Raw genomic sequence first — 11269 nt, 5'->3', positions numbered from 1 at the left:
GGTATGAGTCAGGGTGGAGAACGAGCAGGTAATTGAAATGAGTCAGGGTGGAGCAGGTAATCGGAATGAGTCAGGGTGGAGCAGGTAATTGGAAAAGGTTGCTTTACGAGGAAGTTAAGTTTAAAAGTAGAAGGCAAATAATGGAACATACTGACATATTGATTCTTTGAAGAGAAATTTAGAATTCATACCTAACATACATATCATCATCCCCCAGTCTCCTAAAACAATCACATTATGGTTTGCACATTCATCCTATGATCACTGCTTTTCAGACAAATGAGGTGACTGATTGGAGCTATTTTTCACAAAATGCTTGTCTTACAGACCCATCAGTATTAAATCTCGTAAGTTAGTAGTTTCTTATTAATGCATCAACAGTATCATCATTATCATTATTGAGAACTTACTATAGGAAAGAGGGTGGCTCATGGCTGCCACCCTTATAGCAAGAAAACAGATTAACAAGATGAAAGCATAACAAATTTACCTAAGCAAATTTTTACATGACATGGGAAACTCCAGAAATGAAGAACCAAAGACCCAGGGAAAACTGTGTTTTTATGAAAAGTCATATAGGGGAGTGACTGGAGGACAAAAGGACATGATCTAATGATAATAAACTGGGGAGAATTCTGCAAGGTCTGTTTGGGCAGATACTTTTTGGCATCTTTGCACCTTCATTTCTTTCCTCTAGGTGTTTGGTAGGACACCTGCCACATAAGGGTCTAAAAACCTACCTTTAGGGAATAGAGAATTTCACCATGGCTGTGTTTCAAGAGAGAAAGGTGAGAGCAAGTCAGAGACTGACGCTGCTGTTTTTTTGTGGTTTTTCTGTTTCCTTAGGCTTAAATGCCAGAATGCCAAGGTGTCACATTTTGAAATAGTGTTCCCTGCAGCCCGTCATTACTATATGCCAAGCATTATGCCAAGCCCTTTATGAAAATTATCTCATTAAATCCCAACAACAACCCCAGGAAGCACTTGTACTTTTCAGGCCCACCATACAGATAAAGAAGAGTAGAGTAACTAACTTGGCCACAGTCACACAGCCAGGGAAGGCCAGGTCACAGTTTAGATCCACATGCCTAACTTCCAAGATAGTATTCTTTATTGCTTCATTCAACTATCTGTAGGTAAATACTATTACATTTTTTGCCCAATTAAGTTGTTGGTATCAACCTACCAGTGACTGCAGAAAGATAGTGAGGGGAGAAAGAACAGAAAGAGTGAGCTCCTTGAATTACCTTGAAATTTTCATGGCGTAGAATATTAAAAAGTGTTTCACAGTCAGTGGGTAGGTGGCACAGTATTTGCAGGGACATTTGGGCTCAAATCCTTATTCTTCTCTCTCTAAATATGTGGTTTTGAGCCAAGTTATTTAACCTCTTGAGCCTTGACTTTGATGAGATTCAGGACATGCGACCTCAAAATATAGCATGTTGGCACTTGAGAAAACAGCAGAAGTCGGAAGGTCACTCTCTGAACTTCTCCTGCCCTTCTTCCTGAAGCAGGTCATAAGACTCTTTTTCGGAGAGTATCCTCCATATGCCTGGAAAAAAATACCAAAATCCCCCCAAAAAAATCTTTATCTGTGAAAACACAAGGACACAGAGAAGAATCTGAACAAACAGGACGTGTTGAGTTCTCCCAGTTTATCACCATTCTCATACCCCTTTTGTTCAACCATATTTCTCCACAACTATCCATTTCTTCATCAAATTTAGCATAAAAATATGCAGGTTCTCCTGTTACTTTGCATCTTCATTTCTGAAGGCTCCCACGTCATGTCAAGCTCATTAAATAAATTTGTATGCTCTTCTTTTTTTAATCTGTTGTTGTTGTTGTTGTTGTTGTTTTGTAGTTTTTGTTTTTGCGACAGGAGCTCAGCCAGGAACCTAGAGATAGAAAAGAAGATATTCCTTTTCCCCTACAACTTTTTCATCTGTAAAATGGGAGTGACAAGAAGCTACCCCTCAGGGTTGTATTGAGACACCATTCAAATGAAAGTATGGTAAAGGGCTATCTGCAAAGACTTGTTTGCAGAGCTGTTTTGTATTCTATTTTACTTTCCATTTCTACTTCATTAAAAATTAACTGCTGATGGGAATCACTAGGAGGGAGGACCTTTGTGCATACTCATCGTTAGTTGCTGTGGACACCTACAGCATCCAACCCAAGGAATTTCCCATATTTGAGGCATCATGGGATCCAAATAACCTTTGACATCATGGAAGCTGCCTCCATAATGCCATTTGGTTTATAGTTAATTTTAAAATTAGAGTGCTGTCACTGAGTTTATGGGAAAATAACAACATTGAATTAAAAGCCAGGAGATCTGGAATCTTGTCCTAGCCCAGTCAGTCATTATCTCGTTGGCAGATAAATCATTTAGCTACTTTGGGTTTCCATTCTTTAATCCAAAAGTGGAGTCCTATTTCTCTTAGTGAAGCTTCATGGTTGCTGGGGGGAATAAAATGAGATTACATGTTTAAGGGTTTTTGAAGCAGAAAAAAAAAGCACTATGTAAATTAATGTAAGGTTGGAAATGAAATATTCCTTGCTGTTCAACCAAGATTAAAATCATGTATTCAGTTATCCCTGTGACAAGTCTTTCAATATCTACAATGTAAACATCATACTAGACATTAGAAGGGCACAATTCCAGTTGCAATTTACTGCATGGTAAAGAGAGGGGGAGATGGGTACATAAAAACTATGAAATTAGGCAGACTGGGACAATGTCTTCTGAAGGTGTGAGGCACAAGGTATGGAGAGGGAGAAATCAAGGAAGGCACAAGTGGCCTTACGGCTGCATCTGGAAGATGAATAAGATTTCTATACTTGTAGGTGAGAGAAGCAGAAGAGAAAGGACTTGAATTAAGGGAAGAAATTGCATGGCCAGACCATGGATTTAGCAGGGGTAATTTCCCTGGCCTGGAATCACTGGTGAAACAGCTAGTCATAGAAGAAGGGGAGGATGGTTAGGAAACTGATGATGTGAATAATTTCTTTTTCTAGTCCAGAGATTTTGAGTAGTGTTTTGAAATGTACTTATCCCTTCTGCTTCTTATCAGGGGACAGATATGTGCTCCTGAAGGGCTAATCAACTACACCTTTTTGGCTTTGAGGTCCTTATCTGCCATACCTAGGTCATGATGCCCTAAAAAGGAATCTTTGTAGGTGATTTTGTCCCCCAGAAATGGTGTTAATTGTTATTAGATGTTAGCATTTATAAACAGTATTAGTGCAAGTGGGTTCAAAAGAAATGATTATGAGAGATTTTCTGTTATGAGGGTAAAGAAGGAGAAGCACATTGAAAGGATAGATCCCTTAATGTTCTGGGAAGGATTTATTGGCTCAATTCTTTCCCCATCTATTGCCTTAAAAATGAGAACATAATGGGGGACAAGCAGGAAGTATAAATATGTCCATTTGGCTGGTTATAACAAGAGGGAGATAGTAAGGAGTGCCAGGAATCTCAGTGGGTCTAGTCATCTAGGCAAAGTGGCTGTAACTTGGATGCAGATGATTATTGCCACTTAGAAATGCAGGCTTAGTTACCAGATATGGGAGTGTGCTTACAAAAATGGCTGCAATTGCTCATACCTCCCAATATCCACTCCCTTTTGCAATGGGACTTTGTAGCTCCTCTCATTAAGGGGTGAAATCTGCTTCTCCATCTTTTGAATCCAGACTGGCCTTGAGAATTACTTTGAAAATATAATGAAGTGGAAGTGACAAGATTCACTTATGTGAAGTTCATGTATGCTTCCTCTTACTCTCTTGCACCCTGTCCAACTGCCATCTGAATAAGCCCAGGCCAGCCCTACTGGAGGATGATAGACCATATGGACCAAAGTTGAATGAGCTCAGTTTTAGTCTAGAGATGGGACGGTGCCCAGCCAAGATCATCAAAGCCACCTACCCAACCTGCAGCTGACATAGAAAGAAGCCCAGCCAAGGCTGAAAAAACCACTCAGCTAAGCCCAGCCCAAATTGCCAATCAGAAGAATTTTAAGCTAAATAAATTGTTCAAGCCAAACAAAACATGTCAGCAAGCTGAACCCAGCTTTCAGGCTACCCATTTGTATCTGTGGTCTACCCTTGCATATTCTCCCCAAACTGTCTAAAGATGTGGTTAGAATCTAGTTAGACTAACCATTTGCCATTCTTTCTTTCTCCTGGGAAATGATCACTTTCTAGCTATTTCATAATCACCCCTCTATTCTTCTACTTCCATTGCACTGGGCTTTCCCTCTTTGTTTCCTAATCTGAGACCATCTCCAGGTATTGAATCCCTAATACCCACTCTAATGCAGGACTTGTCCTCCAAATCCAACTCCCTGCAGTTCATCTTCCCATCCACCTCTGAGGCTGAGCATTTAGGAGCCATAGATATCATCATCTTATAAATTACAACTGGGATGAAAAATACATGGATGAATAGGGTTCTCATCACTGGAATGCTCCTCTTAACAAACCCAGGACTCTTTTTGCATGGTAATAGGGCACCAGTAAAATGTGCATCAGTTATGAAATTGTTCTTGATAACCACTTTAGATAAAATGGCTGTTGTCATTCAGACAATTCAGGCAATTTAGACACTTCGTACTGTATCATGCTGTATCTTTTCTTCCTTATGCTTTCTCTCCTGTTCTCTTGGCTATCAAGCCCTTATTAGGTGTATATGAGTTGCATAGACTCGTGTCCCTTTTCCCAGTTTAACATTACATCGTTTTCATATGTTCTGCTAAAAAACACCCCTTTCTCCATATTGTCTTTGTTTGGTTTTGTAAAAAATATCCCAGCATCTCTGACAGAATAGTTTCTAAGTAAAGGTGATGTGTGTGTTTATGTGTGTGTGTGAAGGTACAGAATAAAATAAAGTCTCAGTTTTAGATGTCCCCTTATTGGCTTTCTGGGCAGTGTTTCTGTGGAAAATTACATTTTATATTGAATTTGAGAGTGAGTGTACTTGTGTTCCAAAGCTCATGCCACTCTTCAAGTAGTGCCTCCTGTTGATTTGTAGGACAAACCATTAAATATTTGAATTTCTTTTTAAAGGCACATTACCTTAACATGGTATGACAGTATTCTGTCTTCTTTGGTGACTGACTAAAATAAAATTCAGATTGTAGCTGAAGAAATATTAGGGTTGTGTTAGCTGATTACTTACATATTGAGACATGGCTCAAATTAGAAATTATGACAGCAGTCCTGATTCTCATTAATGTGGCAGACCTGTTCCCAGGATGCATTTGCAGAGATGTCATGATGGTGGAAGACAACTCACCCTCTGTTACTCATATTTTGATCTTTATTAACAAAGATTTGGTTTCACATGTTCATGCTAAAAGATTGGTTTATTTACTTCCCCAAACCCAAGTTTTTGTATTTGAGTTTTGTTCTTTTCTCTCTCTCTCTCTCTCTCTCTTACTTTTTTACTGTTTTTTTTTTTTTTTTTTTTTTTTTTTGTTTTGTTTTGTTTTGTTTTGAGACGCAGTCTCGCTCTGTCGCCCAGGCTGGAGTGCAGTGGCACGATCTCGGCTCACTGCAACCTCCGCCTCCTGGGTCAAGCAATTCTCTTTCCTCAGCCTCCTGAGTAGCTGGGATTATAGGCACCCACTACCACACCCAGCTAATTTTTATATTTTTAGTAGAGACGGGGTTTCACCATGTTGGCCATGCTGCTCTTGAATTCCTGACCTCAGGTGATCCACCCACCTTGGCCTCCCAAAGTGCTGGGATTACAGGCATGATCCACTGTGCCCGGCCTCTTTTCTCTTTTTTAAGGTTTTCCTTTNTACTGTTTTTTTTTTTTTTTTTGTTTTGTTTTGTTTTGTTTTGTTTTGTTTTTGAGACGCAGTCTCGCTCTGTCGCCCAGGCTGGAGTGCAGTGGCACGATCTCGGCTCACTGCAACCTCCGCCTCCTGGGTCAAGCAATTCTCTTTCCTCAGCCTCCTGAGTAGCTGGGATTATAGGCACCCACTACCACACCCAGCTAATTTTATATTTTAGTAGAGACGGGGTTTCACCATGTTGGCCATGCTGCTCTTGAATTCCTGACCTCAGGTGATCCACCCACCTTGGCCTCCCAAAGTGCTGGGATTACAGGCATGATCCACTGTGCCCGGCCTCTTTTCTCTTTTTTAAGGTTTTCCTTTCGGGTTTGTGAACCTAAAAAAAAAAAAAAAAATTGGATTGCCTGCAGTGTGTAAGGCTTTCCCCTAGTGCTTTCCAAAGACGGTATCACTGTCATCATCTTTGTTTAACTCACTCATCCTCAGCTAAAAAGCTCCTCTCCTCTCCCAATAGAGGAAAAGTGCCATGTTCTTGGGCTAGGTCAGAAAGGAGAGGTATAAACATTAGATTCTAGAAAAGCTCAGATGAATGTTTGCAATGTGATTTTAAAGAGAGCAGCCCTCTCCTTTTAAGTTAGATCTTAGAGGAAAAAAAAAATATCCTGCACTGCATACAGATATAACTGAAAAAGAGCCACAGAAGCAGGTGAATATGAATGGCATGAGGGTTGTGAAATGGTGGCCTGCTATTGTGTTGCAGCTTACGTTGTTTAGGGTGAGGGAGATGATGGCAGGCTGACTTGAGTGTGAGCTGGAACATAGATTTTTCTAGATCTTTTTTCCAAGCCTTTTCCATTAGTGGGATCAGCCCTGTTTCCAACAGTTCTGGGGAAATGAGAGAGTTATTTGGGCTGTGTGCTTTATTGACTAGAGACCAAATGGGGCCACAGATGTCATAATTTCCCTACTATCACTTTGCCGAGTGCTTCCTGGCCTCCCTTCATTATCTTGCTCCACATTCGCAGTTTTAAGTAGCTTCTTTATAGGATCCAAATGGTGTTGCCTCCCTTTGGCAGTGCTTCTGCTTGTGGGGGCCCAGTGGGAGGACGCGCAGGAGCACGGCTTCTCTGGGCTTCCAAAGTGATTAACGTGGAACATTCTGCCCACCTCTCTTCCCAGCTTGAGGAACATTTCCTTCCTCTTAATAGTAAGGCAACTATCTCAGTCTTTTGCTTTCCCTAGGCCGTAAGAGAAAGGCATAAACACTGGAAAGTGGAAGGCACTGAGAGGGCTGTGTGTGTCCTAACAGGAAAGGTTATTACAGACAACATGTAGCCCTTGGGTGGGAGGGAAATGCAACCCAGGATGGTTTTCCAGGTGCGTGGGGTGGCAGGGCCGTGTGGTCCAACAGAGCGGGTCAGGCAATCGGTTCTGCGTTTATATTCTGAGTTTGAGTCATTACTGGCAGGCTTTTCTTCTCTGAGACTTATTAAACACGGGCTTAGAAAGTTGTTCTTTCATAAAGGAGGCTTTCCCTGGCACCGGAGGCAGAAAATTCAAAACAGGGATTTCTGACAGAATCCTTGATAACCATGGGACAGATTTCGTTATTTTCTTCATGCCATGTATGGCTAAGTTCTCTGGAAATTAATGAGGGTGATCCTAGCTTTTTCTTTTTCCTCTGTTCATTGCTGGTAATGTGAGTTGTGTGTATCTGTGAGCAATCTTTTACTCTAAATTGTGTAATTTCTGCACTCTTAGCACAAAGGCCCCATGAAATTCAGGACCTAGAACAGTGCCAGGTTGACAGTAAAGCCTCAAAAATAAATAGGTGCTGAATGTGTAGATGGGAAAAGAAATATATTTTCCTCACTCATCACTAGGTTCATGGCTAAGACTCCTATAACAAAAAACATATTAAGAAGAGAAAAGCACATACATTTACTTAGGTTTTACATGACACAGAAGGCTTCGGAGTCACAACCCAAACAAATGTCTTTCTCTTGCTAATCTAAATTTGGAAAGGAATGGTCAAAGAGAAATCTTTGCCTTCCTCTCTTCACCAAACACTGCAGACAGAGATCCAGGAGATCTGACCTTGGTAAGAATTCTTATCTTTCATTGGCTTTTTGTCAGTTATTTTAGGATTTATCTGCATGCTCCAAAATGAGTGTAGTCTTAGCTGTCTCTTCATGGTTTCCAGAAAATGTAGGGGAGGAAAGATTTTCCTCAACTATTTTGGGGTCCATGGCTGGGTCTGGAAATAAAACTGACAAAGAGAGATGAACAGGAGAAAGACATACACATATTTAATAAGCTTTATGTGACATGGGGGCCTTCATAAGGAAATGACTCAAAGAAACAGGTAAACTTGTGGATTTTTATGCTTTGGTTTGATGAAGAGGTAAAGTGTAATGGAGAAATATCACTGGAGGAAAAATTGGTATGATTTAATGGTAATAAAATGGGGAGAACTTAGCAAGCCCTGTTTGTTCTGCTTCTTCTCTGTTCCTGGTGTCTTCAGAGAGGAGGACGTTCCTTTCCTCTGGGTATAGGGAGGACATTTCTCCCATGAGGTTTTATGACCTGCTTTGGGTAGAAGACCAGAAATTCTTTTGAGATTTTACAACCTGTTTCAGAGGAGAAAGGTGAGAGTAAGCCAGAGAGACCTTCCTGCTTCTGCAGTTTTCTCAGATTCCTTCATCTTAAAATAGTCAGTATGCCAAGATGCCGTGTCTTAGAGTAGCCTGGTTTGAGCCCTGTCAAATGGATGAGTGAATAAACCTGACTCCACCATGCGCCACTTGGATAAGTCCCATATTCCTCATCCTTCTGAGCATGGATCAGTCTGGCAACTTCGTAAGTGTTAAATGAGATCCCGTATTTAGAAGCCCCTAAGGGGGCCTAGCTTGTAGTAGTTAATCATTTAAAGTTGTGTGTGTGAATGTGTGTTTTCCTTTTGCTTTCTTTTCCTTCCTCCTGGGTTATAAGCTGCTAAGGGAGTAACGGGTGCAAATGTTCTGAAATGTGTATGCAAATACACCGTGGCTTCATTATCATCATCTGGTGGGCCCCGGTGGAGAAAGGTAGAACCACAACAGCTACTAATATGACCCACTTGAAAAGCTTGCTATCCTCTGACAGGCAAATGAGCGAGAGAAACACGATGAAGTCTGCTTAATGGTACTTTTGTCAAGGCAGTGGGACAAAGAGAAGGGAAGCTCAGCATGTTCAGGGGTTTAGCTGGGGATCCTTAGATTCTGTGCTGCCTGCATTGCTTATGATTTTTCCTTTAAAAAAAAATATTGATTGGCCACAATGAACACTCAGGACTGAAGAGGTGTGACCTGCATCCTTTGCAGAAATTCATAGTCTGTGAATGATAAACCAGCAAGCAAATAGAGAACAAGCAAGTTTGAACAGAATTGCATTTTTTTAAAGCTCTTGAGAAGAAGGTTATTCATTTTCATCCACTTTCTATTGGCATGATCATAGAATACTAGAGTAGAGAAGTATTTGTATGCATGTGTTTGTGTGTGTTTATGGGGAGTAAACAGGAAAATAAGGAAAACATTCATTCCAGGGGGGAAGAAGGAGAAAACCTGACCACAGACTGTGGACAGGCAAGAAAGAGCAGAGGGAAGCTGAGAGTGCATGGAGACTGAGAAAAATGAAAAAGCTCCAGCTTTTAGGAAATAAGTCAAGATGAGGACTTATCGGAGGAGAAAGCGACAGTGGACACATAAACAGCAGGAGAGGAGAGAGAAAGGCATAGTGAATGCACACAGCAGGGGGCACGTCATAGCCTCCTGGGGGAGAGCAGGAGTCTGTAACCAAGAACTGAGAACCGTCGTCTGCACGGGGAGGGAGGTGTGAGTGGGAGACATGCAGCAGATGCACGCAGCGGGGAGCAGAGGGGCATCACAGATCAGGGGAAGCAAATAAATTAGGGAAGAAAAAGACTTGTTGGGTCATTTCTGGGCTCCCCACTACTGCTAATGCCTCTGAGTTCTTTTGCCTAGCATATATTTTTAAATGTCTCCTGGATTATTGTACCCACTCTTTTCTCTTCCAAATGTTTTGCCAGAGGATTAGGTTTCTTTCCACAACCTCTAGTTTGCTGAATATACATGCAGAATACCTACAAATAGACCAGGAGGAAAAAATGAGAGAGATAATCCTGAACCCAGAAACACACACCTGTGTGGTAGCCATTAAGTGTGCTCAGTATGCCGGGAAGTGCGTGCTGCCTGAGCCAGGCACTGCTGCTTTCTCCTGAAGGCCCTGCCTACAAAGAGAACTATCCTGGGTTTCCAAAATGCTATTTAGGGAGCTAGTTTGGTATTTATTTTGTGGGGAGAGCGGGGGTAAGAGAGAAGGGATGAGAGAGAAAATAATGTGAGAAGGGGAAGAGATGGCAGATGAGACAGGAAAAGCAGGGTGGGAAGTGGAGGATGCCACTTCTTCAAGGGGTTCAGAGTGAAAAATAGGGGTAGAGGAGAAGCATGAAGGAATATAAAATCTCATCCCATAATTTGGTGGCTTTCAAAGTTTTGAGACCATGATCTATTGTTAGAAGCATTTCATAGTTAGCCAGTGGCTGATATTTGGCAATGTCTGGAGACATTTGTAGTTGTGCCAGCTGAAGTTGCGCAGAGATGTTGTGGGCATCTGGTGGAGGCCAGGAATGCTGCTAACAAACTATGATGCCAGGACAGCCTCCCACAACAAAGATGTATGCCCAGAGCATACATGCAGCTGAAATTGAGAAGCCTTGAACTCATAAACACATGTGTGCACATGTAAGTAAATCGCAGATTTCAGAAATAACAACCCTTACTCCATGCAATGCCTTATAATTTTTTGTTTGTTTGTTTTGTTTTTTTTTTTAGACAGAGTCTTGCTCTGTCACCCAGGCTGGAGTACAGTGGAGTGATCTTAGCTCACTGCAACCTCTGCCTCCCAGGTTCAAGTGATTCTCTTGCTTCAGCCTCTAGGGTAGCTGGGATTACAGACATACACCACCACGCCTGGCTAATTTTTGTATTTTTAGTAGAGATGGGGTTTCACTATGTTGGCCGGGCTGGTTTCGAACTCCTGACCTCTCGAACACCTGCCTCGGCGTCCCAGAGTGCTGGGATTTCAGGTGTGAGCCACCGCACCCAGTTCATATTTTCTATTCTAGCTAATTCTGTCACTACACAATGTTGATCACAATTCATACATAGATACCTTGATATATTGTTTGAAAAATACTGTGGAAAGTCATAGAAGAACAGAAAATCTGTGGCTCCTTGAAGAGTGGCTTATGTAGCCATAGGTGCTCAATGATATCCCAAAGCCCTATTTTTTTACTGTTCCACTCCCTGCCTCACTGGTGGGTTCCAGGAATACTAACTTCTCCTTCTGCCTCTGGCTTTGGTTTTCTGTTTAGGATGTGCCTCTTCTGGCTCTGGGTGTGGCTG

This window comes from Rhinopithecus bieti, unplaced genomic scaffold (genome assembly GCF_001698545.2).
Source record: "Rhinopithecus bieti isolate Rb0 unplaced genomic scaffold, ASM169854v2 scaffold_23405, whole genome shotgun sequence".
In the NCBI taxonomy this organism is placed as follows: Eukaryota; Metazoa; Chordata; class Mammalia; order Primates; family Cercopithecidae; genus Rhinopithecus; species Rhinopithecus bieti.
The sequence above is the reverse complement of the archived record's forward strand: the minus strand, read 5'-3'. Positions refer to the sequence as shown.